Source organism: Rhinolophus sinicus, chromosome 3 (genome assembly GCF_057876585.1).
Source record: "Rhinolophus sinicus isolate RSI-liver-muscle chromosome 3, RSI-T2T, whole genome shotgun sequence".
Taxonomy (NCBI): Eukaryota; Metazoa; Chordata; class Mammalia; order Chiroptera; family Rhinolophidae; genus Rhinolophus; species Rhinolophus sinicus.
The window spans coordinates 126,160,882-126,179,097 of NC_142503.1; the positions used below are offsets into that span (position 1 = coordinate 126,160,882).

Sequence of the window (18,216 nt, forward strand, 5' to 3'; positions counted from 1 at the left end):
CTGAGACTCGGAAATTAATTTACAGGAAGCTAATGACAGTTCCAGCTCCAGGATGCTGGAATTCATACTTGCTGATGCCTAATTTGGTGTTCTAACTAGTTGAAATATGCTGAGTTTAAAAATTAGAGGTTTTGAGGAAGAACCCTTGTTACCATAGTTTCAACTCAGAGTTTGGGAGCGAAAGTTAAAATGATTTTATACATTCCCAGCAACATGAATTTAAAGATTTCTCAACACTTTTGCTTGTGGTGGTTCTTACTGATGTTAATCCAGATATTAAAGGTAAATAAATGAGAAAATGAAAGATGGGTGTTGGAAATATCCTGACCTGATAGGCAGGGCATACTCATAGATGTGCTCATAGATAAATGCATATTATTGTTGGCGTAATAGAATGCACACAATAATTCAGAGTCAGCTAAACTGTTATTAATACTGATTTATTACTTATGAGTGGGTTGTTCTAGCAGACTTCCTGCTTCATAGGAGATGTTTTACTACCCTCCCTTAGGCTAGGCCCTCTCCGTTCCACTAGCCAATGATTGAACCCTTGAATTCCTCCCAAGGCCACAGGGACCTCTGACCTCTATTAGCCAGCACTCAGTTTCCTCTACAGAGAGAAATGCCAGGAGCTGACAGCATATTCTTCATTGCTCTTGCCTCTGGGATGATTGGTAGTGGAGGGTTTCTCAGCCTGGCTGTGCTGCTCATGTCCAACTCACTGCAGGGTTCCTTTGTGCAAGTGGGCTGTCAGGAGCTCCTGGGCATGTGCGCGTGAGGGACCTCTCCGTGCTTAGACCAAAAATAATGGTAAAGAGCTGGAGGTAGAATGAGAACCAAAACCAGCAAAGCTGAGCATTTCTTCATTATGTTTCCGTCTCTGGCTAATTCTTATGACACTATTAAAATCAGTTGTGTGATCCTTGGGCAAGTTACAGATCTTCAGTTTTTCTCATTTATAAGGATAATAATGAAAGTAGAAACTTCAACTGCCACAAAATATGTAATGTACCATAAAGTGAAATGTAGAAATGCTTATTTTTGCATGCTAGACCTCCTTTCCTCTGTCTCATAAACCATTGCAATTCTGTACTATAACTTATTCACCAAATTGTTACATATTGTGAAGGCACACACCTTCTTAAAAAAGAAATTACTGTAGCACAACATAAGGAAACAACAGCTATTTTAGGTGAAGTTTTCACATATATTTGAATAATAAGCAGAAAGTAAAGCATGTTGTTTTTTTTTTAGCTTTATGTTAATAAACTTTTAAATGAAAGTCATTATTAACTAAAGATAAAAATAGAAAGAAAATGCCTCAAACGAATTGTTCAAGGTACAAAGTAGGCTTTGGTGCATAAATCCTAACAATGTTTTCTCCCTCCATAGCCCAAATCCTGCTCAGAGGGTCTGAACAAGAGAACTGAATCAAATGAAACTCAGACTTCAGCTTGATTGACGACAAAGCTTGATTGGAGAATGTGTCAGGGACTTAAGGCCAAAATGAGATTTTCTTCTCCTTCAAGGAGGCCAGGCCCACAGATTTAGTCAACCTGACCCGGTTTTTTGGTTGTATTTATCACCTGGATACAGGTGAATCACTGTACCTGAGGAGAAGTGATTTCCTCCTTGGGGTAGGGTGAGTAAGAGTGGGCTGGGGAAAGGGAAGTCAGCAAAGGAGAGAGAAAGAAAGTGGTGGGAGTTTCTTCCGTCAGAACTTCTGAGAGCATCTGAGTGTTGGGTGGTCATTACTTTTCCATAGTCAGAGATATAAAGGTAGGTAAAAAAGGGTGCTCCTTATATTAGCACCTGCCACAGTTATAGATTTGACAAATTTCTTGAAAAAGTCGGTGTTGGAGCTCTTCTTGGACAAATTGAAGAATTTTCCCCAGCAAGAACATTAATAGAGAGCCCATCCTTTATTTAAAATTCTTTTAGATATTCAGTCTCAGGAGTTAATGAGAAAAAGTGAATACTTATTTAGCAGCAACTTTATACCAGGCAATTTACATCTATATTATCATATTTTCTTCCTATCCAAACCATAGATACTATTACAAATATTTTACTGATGAGGGAACTGACACTAAGGCAGTGACACAGGTCTTATAGATGGAAAGATGTAGAAGTAGGTTGAGATCCAGCTCTGACTGATCTCAAAGCTGGCATAGCATGCTGCATATGTCCAGTTGGTGAAAACAAAAACATGGAAAAACAGACATACTTGTGTGCTTATAATTTATACTCAAAACTGTGGAACTGGGAACTCTACTCACAGAAAGAATCCCATTTGTTTTTCAACAAATATTTATCTGGTGCATCTGCCATTCAGTGGCATCTCTTCATGCTCATTTCAAATTGTTATTTTTTAAACCAGATTTCACCATCTTTGCCAGATATGATCTGATGATACGGAATACCACTTATACCTTTCTAACCTCTCCCATAAAGAAGCTAAAAATCCAGGAAAGTATATTTCCAGACTCAGTACCAGCTAAGAACAGTTGTAACAGTGAAGGCAGGCCACTGCTATAGACAGTCAAGATTACCTGCTTACTTGGGGCTTCTGCCCTTGGGCATATTCTGAAAGTCTACAAAGCCCTCTCTTCTTTTCATTCCTTTCAGCTCTTCTAATGCTTGTGTAAGATTCTAATTTTTTGATTTATATTTGTTCCTGCTTGAAATACCTAGGACGGCAGCTTAAAAAAGAAAATTTGCCCCAGGGATTGGTAAACTGTAAGCCATGGGACAATTCTGGCTCATGGTCTGTTTTTGTAAATGCAGATTTATTAGGACACAGCTACTCCCTTTGATTTACATATTGCCTGTCCCCATTGTTCCTCTACAAAGTCAGAGTGGAGTAGTTGCAACAAGAGACCAAAGGACCCATATGATACACAGAATAATGGCCTCCAAATATGTCCCTGTCCTAATTCTAGAAACCTGTGAATATGTTAATTTACATGGTAAAAGACATTTTGCAGATGTAATTAAATTAAGGGTTTGAGATAGGAGAATTACCATGGGTTATCTAGGTGGGCCCAATGTCAGGGTCAGGAAAGGAGAAAGATTCAGAGATACTGTGCTGCTGGTTATGAAGATGGAGGAAAGGGCCACAATCCAAGGAATATAGGTGGTCTCGGAGCTGGAAAATGCAAGGAAACAAATTCTTCTCTAGAGCCTCCAGAGGGAGTGCAGGCCTACCAATATCTTGATTTTTGGACTTTAGTCCTCCAGAACTATAAAATGATAAATCTGTGTTGTTTTAAGCTACTAAGTTTGTAGTAGTTTATTACAGCAGCAAAAGGAAACTTAATGCAACAGTAAAGCATAAAAAATATTCACATTCTGGCCCTTACAAAGTAAGTTTGCTGACTCCTACTATTCCAAACATACCTTTTAGGGATGGCTCTGGTTAATTATAGAATCATTTTCTCTGGGGCAAAGAACAAACATGGTTCTAATTGGGCAAAATTTGCCATGTCTTTAATGTAAAGACTTGAATATTGTCACTAGTAACAAGTACCTAAATCTCTGGGAAATTGTGAAAGCATTCTGAAAAAACAGGTATCTGGTTATTTCTACTGAATGTTCACCATACATACTCCTAGTCCCTTTTACATCTGTGTAGTTACCACGTTTTCATCCTGGGCTTTCTCCACCACAACATTTTCCTTCCAATCTAATGAGTTCAGATCATCTTTCTTGCTCAGGACTTTGGTCAGGACCCTCCTACCATTTGCTCCCCTTTTCTCTTTGCATAAAATTCAGACACTTCATTGGCCACACAGTATTACTTTAAACCAGGGGTGTCCAAACTTTTTTCAATGGTTTTCACCAAGGGCCATATGCGGTAAAATACACAAACAGCCGGGTCACTCACTTGAGGTGAAGTACGTTTTGCCTCACCTGGTTTATTTAAGTAAACTAAATATATTTTTGGAATTTGCTGTGGACCAATTAACAATGGATTGCTGACCGCAGTTGGCCCGCGGGCTGCAGTTTGGACACCCCTGCTTTAAACTATATTCCTGTCCCTTACCTCCTTCCTGCACCTTTTGTTATGCATGATGCTGTATCCTGTTAACTTTTCTACTCACTCTTGCTCATTCTTCCAAACGCTTCACAACTTCCAGAAAGCCCATAGTACACAATTTAGAATAGTATGTACTTGTCCCCTCTCTGACCGTTCCTTTTCTGCTAACTTCTCTATTGGCCATAGAAAAGGAAGTGCTTGGGTGACACATCTTGGAATTGTACAGGACAGCTTGGCAGGTACCAAAATTTTTTTACGCATAGATTGATTGTCTCAGACAATTCTAAAAACACTTCTGTCCCCAGTGATTTAATTTGTTTGATAGTAAATCCATTGTAATCTACTCAGATAACAACTTGCTATTTATATCAAACTAGTATCCAATTCTGAGATGTTAAATATAGGATTCTCCACATTTCCTGACACTCATTTCTAATAAACCATGGCACACGCAAGAATGAACATTTAACTTTATAGAGAATCAGCTGCAAGGCAAAAGGGTTTAAAGCACCAGGTCAGATAAAGCCACAAGAAAGGCCTCTATTTCTAAACTAAATAGAGCGTTAAAAAAAATGTCAGAGCTAGAACAGTCCTTACAGATCATCCATTGCAATCCTTTTTATTTCAGAAGTGAGAGAACTGACACGACTTGAGAGCTCAGGTGGCTCATTGAAGGTAACACAGCCTGCCAGGGGGAGAGTTAAGCTAGAACCCAGGGCTATTAACTCCAGCCCACAAGTCAATGCTCATCCTGCAGCACTCTCCCTGATGCAGTACCCGACAGTTCATTCTGGACACCAAGAGTCCCACCCATTTTCTCAAAACAGATGGATTACATTTGGAAACTCATAAGAACATGTTGTACTGTATTCGTTAAGTGGACATCCCTTAAGGGCTCATCCGTTAAGGGCTCATACTGATGAGCCCTTTTGTGTGGGAAAGGGTGTCTGTGGGAGGGAGTGCCAAAATGGTCTTTGCCCCTAACTTGAGAACTGGACTTTGGAATGTGCAGAGAAAAAGTGTCTTTGTTTTATAAAGAGGAAGTTTATTCCAGCAAAATTTCAAAATCCAATATTATAGATGATTAGCCTAAGATGGGGATGTTACAAAGAAGAATGAATTAGCCCAGGGTCTCGTGGTTGTTGCTTGTCTATTTACCCCAAGAGTCTTTGCAAAGAGACATGTTTCCTCCTGAACAAGTGTCAGCAACGGGAATTAAGGGAAACTAGGGAAGCAAAAAGAAAACTGTATCATAAACTACCATTCACATGTCTCCATATACTATTCCACTTACTATGGTCAGCTACTGAATGTGAACACATACGCATAACAACAAGAATAGAAATCACAGTGTTAGAATAATTTCACATCACAAAATGCCATCTGAGTAATTTTATAACCTTACCAGTTACCTTTAGGTCTAAGAAATGTGGTTCATTAACTGTTATCAGTTATTAATTGAAAGATTCGTCCCATGTAAGGAAACGACATGCTAGGTACAAAACAATGTGATAGAAGCCACACGTCATTAAAATGATAGAATGTAATATTTTGTATTACATATTAACTCTCTAGTTATACTGTCATCTTAATAAAATTGGTGTTGAGACCCTACTCAGTATCTTTAAATTCCAGGGTCTGATATTATATAAGTTGTTTAACTATTTGTTGAAAAATACTGAGTGAGGGTTTGTTACATGCCTATCAATGTGCCACGCAATAGATGTGGTCCCTGCACTCAGGAGATCCAGCAAATCCTCTTTCTGCAGATTAAAATCATGATCTTTTTAAGGCTGAGTCCAGCGAGCAGAAGCCTCCACTGAAGGCATGATGGCAGGGAAGGGGTCTGGCCAAGAGGTACTGGAGTCGGTCTGCTGTTCGTGTCGATACATTACACTTTACAGAACAGGTAGATTCCATCCAAGTGAGCCAATAGCTCCGCTTTCCACAAAGTAGATCTTATTCTCATAATTCTACATTTCTCTATAAGTTAGAGCTTCTTTTCCTTCTTACCTTGTATACTTAGAAAGGGATCTCCTCATTAGAAAGAAAGAAAGAAAGAAAGAAAGAAAGAAAGAAAGAAAGAAAGAAAGAAAGAAAGGAAGGAAGGAAGGAAGGAAGGAAGGAAGGAAGGAAGGAAGGAAGGAAGGAAGGAAGGAAGGAAGGAAGGAAGGAAGGACTGAAATTTGGGTGCCTAATAGATTAATATGCACGCACTACAAAGTACACAGTGTGGGTAGAAAAATCACTGGCCAGGGAAAGGGAGACTTGGGGGCTAGTCAAAGTGACCATCTAATTTATAGTCCATACCAGGACACTGCAGAGAGTAAAGGGGTTTCTACGACTAAATATTTGAGGACAGTATGTGCTATGCAGGACTGTCCCTGGAAAATCTGGACACACATTCGTCCTAGTTCTACCCCTAGGTCTGCCATTTCTAAACTCTATTCACTGTTGAGTGGTCAGGTGAAGACACACACCTTCTTAAAATGCTCCACTGGCTTCCAATCATTCTTAGAATAAAATCTGAAGTCTTTGCTCAGGCCTGCATGCTCCTAGGGGATCAAACCCTGGCTAGCACTCTCCCTTTCACTTCCTGTCCTCCTTGGCGTCTTTAGCCTGCCGAATACGTTCAGGCTCAGAGTGGCTGAAGGTGCCTCAGCCTTGTACACTCTTCCTGGGGGGCTGCATGGCTCCATCCTTCGCTTCAAATGGGACCTTGCAGATGCACTTTCCCTGACAGCCTGTCTGAAATAGTAGCTTTTCTCATACAATTTTATTACTTCTGTTACCCTGTTTCATTTTTCTTCCTAACAATTTCACTGCTTGACTTATGCTACATATCTGTTTGTTTCTTTGTTTATTGTTTGTCTCTACCCTAGAATGTTAGATATGTATGAGGTCAAAGACTACGTCTTGTTTGCCATGATATCTCCAGGGCCTACAAGAGCATCTGGCATATTAGCAGCCTTGGTAAATATTTGTTAAATGTTGAATGGATGAAAGTATTCACAATGTCTCTGACCCTAAATCCTTATGCTATATCAAAAAGGAGTTCTAAATATGTGTTATTTAATTTTCAGCCTGTGACATTCTTACATTAAAATGTTGGCATTGAATTAGGCACAGTATTTATAGGACCCTTAAGAGTTTGTCTAGTATTACCTGCTTTCTGATTCTTTTCTCAGCTTTTTCATCTCCTTTCTCTGTATTCTCATAGCCTGACATGTACTTCAATCACACTCTTATCAAGCTGGCCATCACAAGTCAGAAAAAGGAGTATCAAGATCTGAGAGAACAAGGCGTACTTTGGGAACTAAATGGGAAGTGTGATATGGGCAGGATGGGGTCACCTGTCAGTGGAAATGCAGGCAGATGTCAAATTTTGGAGGCCAAGTTTTGTAAAACGAATTAAGCAATTTGTATTTTATCCTAAGGCAATGGGTAGTCATTAAAGAATTTTAACCTGAGAAATGACATGGTCCAAGTTGAATTTGTGAATGATAAATCTGGCTGGCTTACAAAGGATAAAGCACAGAGTAACAAGGCTGGCTGTGGGGGGTCCTCAAGCACTCATTGCAGTTGTTCCATCCAGAAATGACCAGGGACTGACTAAGGGTGACAGCTGTGGAGAAAAAGAACCCTGGATGGGTAAACCTCTCTGCATCGCTCAGATTTTTCATTTAATAATTTTATTGCCTCTCTAGGTTAGGATTCAGCTATATTCCTATAAAAGGGAACACAAAATACATTGCAGTTCTCTGCAGATATACCATAACATAGCCACTGCTCGATTGAGTAAATTAATCTAGACTCTTCCTTCCCCAATTGTCCAAAATTACCTTTTTCTTTTTCTTTTCACATTAAATTCTTAGTGAAAAATACAGATATATTTAAGGTAGAAGATAAAACAATGCTATTATAGCCCAAGGTAATCAGCTGACCTGTAATTTTAGTAGTTTGTGAACGTTCTGATGCCCATGGACCTATTACGGGGATCCAAAGAATGCTGTTTAATAACCTCTGCTCCAAGATAAAAGAAAGATAATGACTAAATCCTTAACTCCTAAGTAGATGTGTTTAACTTTAAAAAAAAAAAAAGTCATGATACGAATTATACAGGACATGTGGTTCAATTTTTTATCTCAGCAGGACTGATACCCTATGATGCCCAGTTAATAGCCGGTGGGTCCCAGCTTGTTCCTGTTCTCTCTCTCTCTCTCTCTCTCTCTCTCTCTCTCTCTCTCTCTCTGTCTCTCTCTCTCTGTCTCTCTCTCTCTGTCTCTGTCTCTCTCTCTCTCTCTCTCTCTCTCTTTCTCTCCCCCCCTTTACACACACACACACACACACACACACACACACACACACACACTGTGTGTGTATATATATTTACATGTATGTATGTGTATATATCCTATTTGGAGAGTGAGTTACTGTGTTATCTCTCCAGAACAGAAGGATGACACATGAAGTATGGAATGATTCAGGGAATGTGAGAGTTATTCTATTTCCTGAAAGCTCCTAGTATGTCTACCATTTTCAGAGTTTCTTTTCTTGTCAAGACAAAATGGTAGCAGTTAAAATGCAAATGATTCTGGAGGGCTAATCCACTAGCACTTTGGCTCAAGTAGTTATTATATTAATTCTGTCATCTCTGGGTAGGAGGGTTTTAAGGATAAGTGATGTACAGTAGGTAATTTTAAACAATATAATGATACATGTTCACTATAGAATACTTAACAAACTCAGGTAAATAAATAGAAGAAAATTTAAATCATTCATAATTCCATCACCCAGATATAAACACTTAATATTTTAATGTACTCTATTCCTATTTTATATTTTATATGTGGTCTTTAAAGATTATTCTAAATGGCAGCAGAATAGTCCTCTTTCTGGACATACCATAGGTAGGTAATAAATCCCCAAGTGTTAAAACTTTAAGTTGCTTTCAATTTTTAACTATCATAAATAATACAGCAATGATATTTCTGTAGTTAAATATAAATGTGGAATCACTGTATGAAAAAATTTATGCACTGCAAGATTTTTGATACATATTTCAGACTAGTATCTCTTTAGATCTCACCAGCAAGTGACCATTTCATCAAGTCTTTGTTATATTTGGGGATTTTTATTTTAAAAGGATGCTTGCCAAGGTGGTAGATGAAAATGGTGCTTCGCTTTTCTGTTTTTAATTTAGTTTCTCTCATGGCTAGTGAGTCTGAACATATTTATCATAACATGCTAAGATGGTGAAGTAGCAGAATAACTGCCTTCTTCCTTCAAGAGTAAGCTGAGGAAGATACCAAGAAATGTAACACAACTGCACGAAACGCATGGGTTGAAGACAGGGATGTTTAGAACTGGTGTTGAGGGATGCAGCTTTGACCTGAGACAAGGAGCAGCCAGGCAAAGATGAGGGGGGTTAATAAGAAAAGAATTGTTGGAATTCACCTCTTCCTTCTCCTTTATCTTTGCCTTAAGACAAAGAAGTGCTTGGTGACACACCTGTGTCTCCATGTTGGAGAGATTGTGGATCCACACAATCTCTTAGACATTCTCATTGACCTGTAAATTAGTGAAACCACTCTGGAAAACAGAGTGATGTTATATGTTGAAGTTGCACATTCATACACTGTAGAACCTAGCAATTCACCTCCTAGGTATACAGATCATGCCTTGTAGATGTACCACCGGAGATATGCGCAAGAATGTTCACAGCATCACTGTTTACAGTGGCAAGAACTTAGAAACAACACAAATGCATATCAGTAGAAGCCAAAAGAAAGAAATACTGCAACAAAACATGGCATCTTTTCCATAAAGTTAAAAATAACTAAAATATTATGTTTTTAGGAATATGTGTAAGTGCCATGAAATAAAACACTATGTAGAAGGGAAAGTAGGAAAATGATGAAGACAAGATTCAGGATGGCAGTTCCTTCAGGTGGTGGTGGGGAAGCAGGGGAATGGGATCGGAGGGAACAATATGTACGTTATTGTTAGGTCTTATTCTTCATTTTGTGTGCTGGGTTCATGAATGCTTTTACATTATTGGACATAGCTATCTTATCTAAATAAGAGAAAACATATCACATATGGGTCAATGATGAGGGTATGTCATAAACTTATGATTACAACAATTCACACACCTGAAATATGAAAGGAAAAATATAAATTTTTTTCATGATTTGAGTGCCAGAAAATGGTAAGGAAGCAAAAGGGCATGGAGAACTGGTAAGGTATCGAAAACAAACTTTTCATACGTCTGTCTAGTATTTACCCTACATAGAGCAGCCAGGACGTCAATGAACACAGCGGGGCTGAGAGTGCTACTGACTGACTATCAGTGAGAGAAGGAGTAGCTAGATCAGTCTCTCCTACCCTTACTCCTCATCTCAAATAGTACGTAAAGAAATATAATATGTGAAACATTTGGGAAGGCTGAATATCACAGACTTGAAAGGTGCTATAGATAATTATACACTCTTCCATTCACTAACATATCCAACAAACATATATTAAAGGAGAGCTCAGTATCCAGATATAGTTGAGGCACTGGTGGTACAAAGATGGACGGAGACAGCCCATGTTGTAGAGGGGCCTTATTATGCAAAGGAGACAAAATGGTGACCATCATGGTGGAACCGGAAACTCCTTTATTTTAACTGGGTTGAAGTATTTAAAATTGGAACTTTTCTAGAAAATTCAGATATATACATCATCAATGTAAGTTACACCAGAGGTAAACTATATTGGAACATAAAAGAAAGAGTGACTACTTAGGATAATCAGGGACTACTTCATGGAAGAAGCGACATGTTTCTTTGGAATTCACATTTTGGTTCATTGATAAGATACACTCTAAAGAATAAATGAGGTTGGTCAACCAAATAAGAGAAGAAACAATATGTATAAAACCATGGAGGTGTGACAGTATGTGGTGTATCCTGGGAAATTTAATACTCTCTTTGGTAAAGACTAGGTTTCATGGGGGGAAGTGAGTAGTGAAAGTTAAGTTAGTTATGTTGGCCCTTTGACAGTCTGGCCCAGCATATCATCTTGTTTCAAAATAGCTTTCCCATTAGTAACACGAAGATAGACAGTTTCGTATATCACAGGCTTACTCTCAGCTTGGCCCCTGCTGCTAAAATATTATTTTTCCCCAATTAAAGTATCATTGATCATCCAAATGCCTTCGGAACTATAATGCTGTGGATGAAGTGTCTTCCTCTTTTTCATATCAACTTCCCAAGCTTTTCCATATTTTTAGAAACATATCTTACCTATTTGGTAAATGAAAAATCATTTCTCATTACTGCTTTAAATTCAGCACTCAAGTTTAGTTTCATCCAGCAAAAGACTTGATGTAAAAACAACCTCTGATAGCCTCAAAACCAGCTCATATTTGAGAGCATACATGGGTGTAATCAAGTGGCGACTTCTAACAAACCTATTCCCCTCACCTATGCAGGAACAAACCAGTGGCTACTGAAATACGCTGCACAGGTCACGGACAGCTGTACATCATTCATTGCCATGCCCCTTGTGACTGGAGGCTGCTCATCCACTCCCAGAACTGACCTGAACTTGCCTAGCAACAGGACGTAGTTGCTAATGGTAACCATTCCATGGGGAAATATTTGTGCTGGGTGTCTGGGGTCTTTGTCTTTACAGAAACATAACAGTTAGATAGACTTTGTGAATGGCAATGTCCCAACCCATTCCATTCTTTTTCCTCCTGTGCATGTCCAAATATGGACATTTTCTCAATAGACGCCTAGTCTCCTTTTGAGAATTGACTTTACCCTTGATTCGAATATCTACACTATTTTTTTTTTTTTCATTTCATCAAAAATAGATATAAGTCTGACCAAGTCTTACTGGGAGTAGATATAGATTCATCCTCTCCTACGTGGGTCCCACCTGTGAGGTATGGCCAAACTAAGCTATGTGAAACCTGAACTCTAAACAAATTTTTTAAAAATCACTAATTTAGACAGCAGTAAAATTCATTTGAAAATGTGTTGTAAAGGTATTTATAAATATGTTGAATTGAGGTTGAAGGATATTCAGTTTGAACCAATTTGCTGTAGAACAAGGGTTTTCAAGCTCGGCACTTGGCATGTGGACTGGATAGCCCTTCATCGTGGACGACTGTCTTGGGCCCTGGAGGATGGTTAGCAGCATCCCCGGTCTCCACCCACTAGAAGCAAGTAGCAGCCCGATGCCCACTGGTGATAATGAAAAAATGGCTTCACATATTCAGACTCGTTGAAAACTACTAATTTAAAGTACTCAATTTAAGGTAAAGACAACATTCAAAAATGCATGATTCTTAGCCAAAAAGCAAAGCAGGCATCATTGATTAAAAGATGAATGAGAATCTTAAAAATTATAAGTCTGAGAAAATGGCCACAAACATCAAGACTCAATTAAATCTTCGATATTGCTTATAAAGTACTAAAAAATGGCCAATGTGTGGGAAGCTAGTGCTTAGAATCACATTGACAACTTTTTTTATATATATTTAGACCAATTTATTTTTTTATTAGTACATGTAGAATCAATTTTCATCCTTTGATTAAGTCTTGTTTGTAATTCCAGCTGTGACAAATTCTGATGATTCCTGTCACTGACTGGTCAGTAGTTTTCTGTATCCTGCTATAATTTAGGTTTCTGACAAGAAGTTTTATATAACTAATCATATGGGGAAACTGTGATACCCTCAGAGATTAAAATATAATGCTTCCGCAATTTCTTAGTACACATATCCATATTATGGTTATATAGGAGAATGCCTGGGATTGTAGGAAACACACTAAAGTATTAGTATGATGGGGTATCATGTGGGCAACGTACTCTCCAATTATTCAATTAAAAAATTATTTATATGATAATTGCAACTTCTCTGTAAGTTAAGTTTGAGATTATTTCAAATGTGAAAATTCCACTCTTTAAGTATGCAAAAAAAGGAGGAGGTACAAGAATGTAAATAGTGCAGGTGACTCCTTCCACTAAACAGTCTTAGCCTTTAACTGAGCCTGAGCTGAAATACATGATTATTCTCTCGGTAGGTTTCAATTCCTACATGCCTCTTATAGTGTGAACATCTGGACACATTTACATTTCATTAGCAATTTCAGTATTTATCAAGGGTAACTTCATAATATTAGGTTGTGCAAAAGTAATTGCAGGTTTTGCAATTATTTTTAAACTTTTAAACTGCAATTACTTTCACACCAACCTAATGCATGCAAGTTTTTCTTTATCGTTACTTTTAGAAGTTATCCCCATAAGGAGATGCAACCATGTAAGAAAGAAAACCAAAACTGAAAGATATTAATGGAAGCTAAAGGAGGACAGAGTTTTGAGAGGGATAAATGTGTATTAAATGCTAAAGGGTTAAAATGAAGACTGTGACCCATGTGGACCCAGCCTAATAGTAGGGCAGAGCTGGTCTGAAACCAGCTGGGCTGGTGACAGAATAAGCTGTTTAGGGGAAGCCATCTATCTAGGGAAGAGCCTTCCAGAGGCCTCAGGGTACATAGTCAGGTCTCCTTTTATTAGGGGTTGCTGACCACCTCCGTGGATGATGACGAAGATGATAAGGGTACCAGCAGAGCCATCAACATAAGGTTAGGACCTTTTACATTAGTCACTAAAAGGGTTAGGGCAATTCCAGCGGAGCTGTGGCAGTGGTTGGTTACAGAGGTAAGAATGTAGAGACCTTGCATGTAAACAATTCTTTCAAGACACCAGGTTGGGAGGGGGGGAAAATGTACATGGTAATACCTGTGGAAGGGCATAAGACGGACAGGAATTTATTTATTTATTTTTTTTTAAATGAGAGAAGCTTAAGTGAGTGAGGTGGGAAATAAATCCACAGAGAGTTAGTAGCTTTGGCCACAAGTAGTTTGGTAGAATAGCAAGAGTCAAAGGAATAGAGGTCTTGATGAGGCTGAGATCCACTCCCAGAAAGAAGCAAGGAGTGAACAGGCTAAAAGAGACATGCGCACTTCTAGTTTTGAGACTCAGGCACTTATGGGTGAAGAAATGACCCCATGGAATTCTATTTTAAGTCAAAAGAAAGGAGACGTGGTGATATGGCCAAGGAAGTGAGTGACTGAAAAGGGGCATGGAACTGAAAGTATAAGGTGTGGAGTGGGTCACCTACAAAGCCATTGATTGTAACTCCTAGGTGTGACTTCTATGGCTGAGGTGTGGTAAAGGAAAACTTGTGATCATAATTTAACTGTCCTGTGGGAATTTTATGTATAGAGTCTCTACCATATTCTATTCCCTTTGTGCAAAGTGTTGGCTACCATTTTGTTTGTTTCAGATATAATACTCTGCTATGTCAATTTTTCATGCTCAGGGCAGGTCTCTAATTTGATGTAGTAGACATTTATTAAGCTTATTCAGCTTAATAAATTGCAGGTTCCCACCATCACCACTAACATCTACAGACCAGCCTTGGGAAGTCACTTAGTTCTATAGGTTAACAGTTTGGGAAGCCATGTTTCAAGACATAATAGAATCTAGTTCCCACATTTCTGGGATGTAGTAAATATTTATAGTCAACCATTCTTATTTTATATCTTACATTTTTATTTCCTTACTAAATTCCCTTTCAATTTTGGTGGGTGGAGCCTCAGTTGAGTGGCTTGCAAAGCTAAGGGCATAACTTTCCAAACTGGTGATCCTTGAGAGGGGCTATTTTGAGGCAATTGCTTTTAAAATGGGATTTTTGTAATGCTGCTGACTCTAGTGTTTTAAAATCTGTACTTGTGCCCTTTGGCAAAAAGTATATAGGATGTCGTTTTATTGATCTAAATAATAAACACAAGGAGTCCTTTTGCTTTGCATTAAATAAATGTGCCATTTCTGCTTGAACATATATCTCAAATTCAAGTAAACAAATCAAACACTAAGGGAGATTCAACTAAAGACAAACAACAGTAAAAATGTCCAAAGTGGCTAATGATGAGCAATGAACACACTGCCTTTGAGTGCTTACAAGACTATAAAACACCCACACTCTTATCATTAGACTCCGTCCGCACACTCCTCAGTGAAGTTGGGTGTTGTGCCATTATCTAGGGAAGTCAAATTTGGTCTTGCTGGAATTAAATTTGTTCTTTGGGTCCTGACATTTATCAATACAGAATGTGTTCCCTAGAAAGCCGATGTCAGCACTTCATGGCCCGGCTGCATTGAACAGTTCCACTTTCCTATGAAGCACTTGTTCATTATGGCTGATGTACAAGGAGTGATAATGGAGCTCATGAACACAGCATGGGGGTGACTGATGGAGGGAGGAAGCGGAAGAGTCTGAAAAATCCAAGGACTCACGGAGAAGATAGAAATCGGTTACCACTACCTTCTGTAGGTGTGAACCAGTCACCTTCTCCCATTGGTTACTGTGTTGTCTTACTTAAATTCCTGACCCACTGGGTAGAGAGTGTAGCTTCTTAATATTCCATTCAGAGTCTGCTTCACAGTTGGCATTGAATAAATACTAAAGAACAAACAACAGAACACTATATAGAGACTCTACTTTCAAAAAATGAGGTAGAAATTGGCATGTTGAATCTCCATGCTAATGGCACTGGCTTTTGATGACTTTCCCCCCCTCCCAACACTGTCTCTTGCTGGTGACAGACACATTGCACAGTCCACAAAGCAGCTGCTATTAGCTAACCATCCTGATCTTCTGCCACAGGGTCAGGAGGTATAGGGCTCTTGGAGATGAGAAATCCGACACTTGCTGACACAAAGCCAACAACAAAGCCACTGCCCTCAAAAGAGAAGCTCTGATCCAGCCACCTGAGGTCAGCACATCATCACCTCTGGCACGTGCGTCACCCTCTTGAGCACAAAAGTGTGCTGGAGGGTGTGTGAAAAGAAAGATCATGGATATGTTTACAGCTCTTTCTGGTCACTAACAATGACCAGCGAGTTAGCCAAAAGTTTGTCTTCCAATCAGCATTTGCTTGAAATGGGTTTTTAATGCTTTTTTTCTTCTTTAAAGTAATCTTCATAAGATTTCTTCTTATTCCAAGTGCCACTTGGCAACTGAGAGAGAGCAATTTAGCTTCAAATTAAAATAGTTGCTGTCATTTAGAAATTAACTACAGGGCCAGTGGGCATTTTTTAATTGAAGATATTAACAGATTTTCTTTAACTAGATGTAAGAAAGGGAAATGCATATGTGGGAGGGAGGGAATGAAGGAGTCTGGGGAAGCAGAGGAAGATAGGAAAGAGTGGGATGTGACTTGGGTTCAGGGAGAAGTATAAGAGGGCAGGATGAGGGAAAGAACACCAAGGCTTTTTTTTTTTTTTTTTTTTTTTTTTTGGCTACTTCTTTGTCTATTTTACCAGCTGTGCTTAAATTGACTTGGTGTTTGGAAGAATATAATTCATCCCAGAAGGTTTTCTAAAGGGCAAAACAATACCTTTGTTTATGTTAAATGTGGTAGAGATAGATAAATGTTCTAATTTATATTTATAATTGACTCTTTACACTGGCAAATTTTAATTCCAGGAGCATGGGGTGACCATTTCAGCAGTGTGGGTACTCCAGCAGGCTTTGCCTTAATCAGAGGAGGGGGTCAGGAGGCGGGCATGGCTGAGTCTCAGGAAGGAAAACTAGCACTGTAGAATAATAATAAAATCACTGAGTGTTTACTCCATGCTAATTCCTGTTCTATCTAAATGCTTTACATAAAATGACTTAAATTCTCACAACAAATGAAAGAGAAGAGGGACTAATACTATTCCTATCTTACAGAGTAGGTAATTGAGACACAGAGACATTAAGTAACTTACCCAAGTTCACAGAATGGTACCAGAATTTTAACTCAAATCATTTTGATCAGAAGCTGTGTTCTCAACTAAGCAATCAACATTAAAAAAAAAAAAAAAAAAAAAAAAAATCAAACAGTTTACATGCTTAGATGTAATTATATTAGTTATACCGATTCCGGCAACATAATAGAACTAGAACCTCATGTGGCTGTTCATTAACCTGCAAGATAAACTCCTAATGTCTTACCAGGCACTCCACACTCTGCGCCTTGAAGGTCTTTCAAGGTTTAGCCACACCCTCCACTATTAGCGTCATCTTCAGTCACTCTTCACAACCAAGCCTCCAACCAAACTATTTTATACTTCTTGCTGTTGCCATCTTCCCTCATGCCTCCTCACCTTCTGCAAATACTCGTTCCTTGCCTATAATTCCCACATCCCTCACTTTCTCTCTTCCCTATTCATCTGATAGATTTGTCTTTTAAAAATTAGCTCAGACTTTGTCCACTCTGAGACGTCATCTCTGAATTCTCCAAGCAGGTTCAATAATTCCTTGCTCTGTAATCCCACAACACCTATATATTCATGCTTTGCAGCACTTACCACATCGCCTCATTAGTCCATTCCATATTTCACTCTGTCATTTGAATATAAAAATTCAAGACCAATACAATACCTTATTCATGCTTATATATCTGAGGTCTCTAAAAGCACTTGTAAGAGGAATTCAATAATTGTTTGTGAAGGAATGTTATTCTCAGGCTCCTTTTCACCCACCAGGTCTCAACCTGAATGTCAATTCCTCAGAGAGTATTTTTTCTGACCATTCCCTCCATTTACCCTCTGAAGTAAATTAAAGATTAAGTTAATTAAATTACTTATTATTCCTCTCATTAAGAGGTTGGTCTAAGCCTTTCCCTTGAACCTGAGTAGATTTGGGGCTCCTTAGCCAATATTACAGCATCAATGATGCTTTTCTAGTACCAGGTTCAGACTATCAGAAACCGACAGCTACTCCTTCCTGTCTATTGAAACATGTTCTCAGAGGTTCCAGCTGCCATGCTTGGCAGTGCTGCCAAGGCAGTACCATGAAAAGGCTCACGTGGAGAAGAATAGCCAACAGCCAGTACCAACTTGGCAAGCCATGTGGGTAGAGTGACCTCAGCTGACACCCTTTAGAGTAGGCATGAGCTGCCTCAGTTAAGCCCTGACCAAACTGCAATTAGTCAGCAAAATAAATAATTATTGTTGTTTTAACCCATTAAGTGTGGGTTGGCTTTTTTTTGCAGCAATGGAAAACTGGGACGTCATCTAACGCATCATGGAAATATAACATGTGTTATTTTACTTTATATAATATGTCT

General features: G+C 38.7%; 1 long non-coding RNA gene across 1 annotated transcript in view; it reads left to right on the forward strand.

The window, feature by feature from the left end:
* Positions 1–18,216, forward strand: part of LOC109455350 (uncharacterized) — a 112,727-nt gene that overhangs the window by 25,189 nt on the left and 69,322 nt on the right. Inside the window, exon 2 of the long non-coding RNA XR_012494376.2 lies at positions 11,517–11,662. This is a non-coding gene — a long non-coding RNA (uncharacterized LOC109455350). The remainder of the gene's footprint in view (positions 1–11,516; positions 11,663–18,216) is intronic.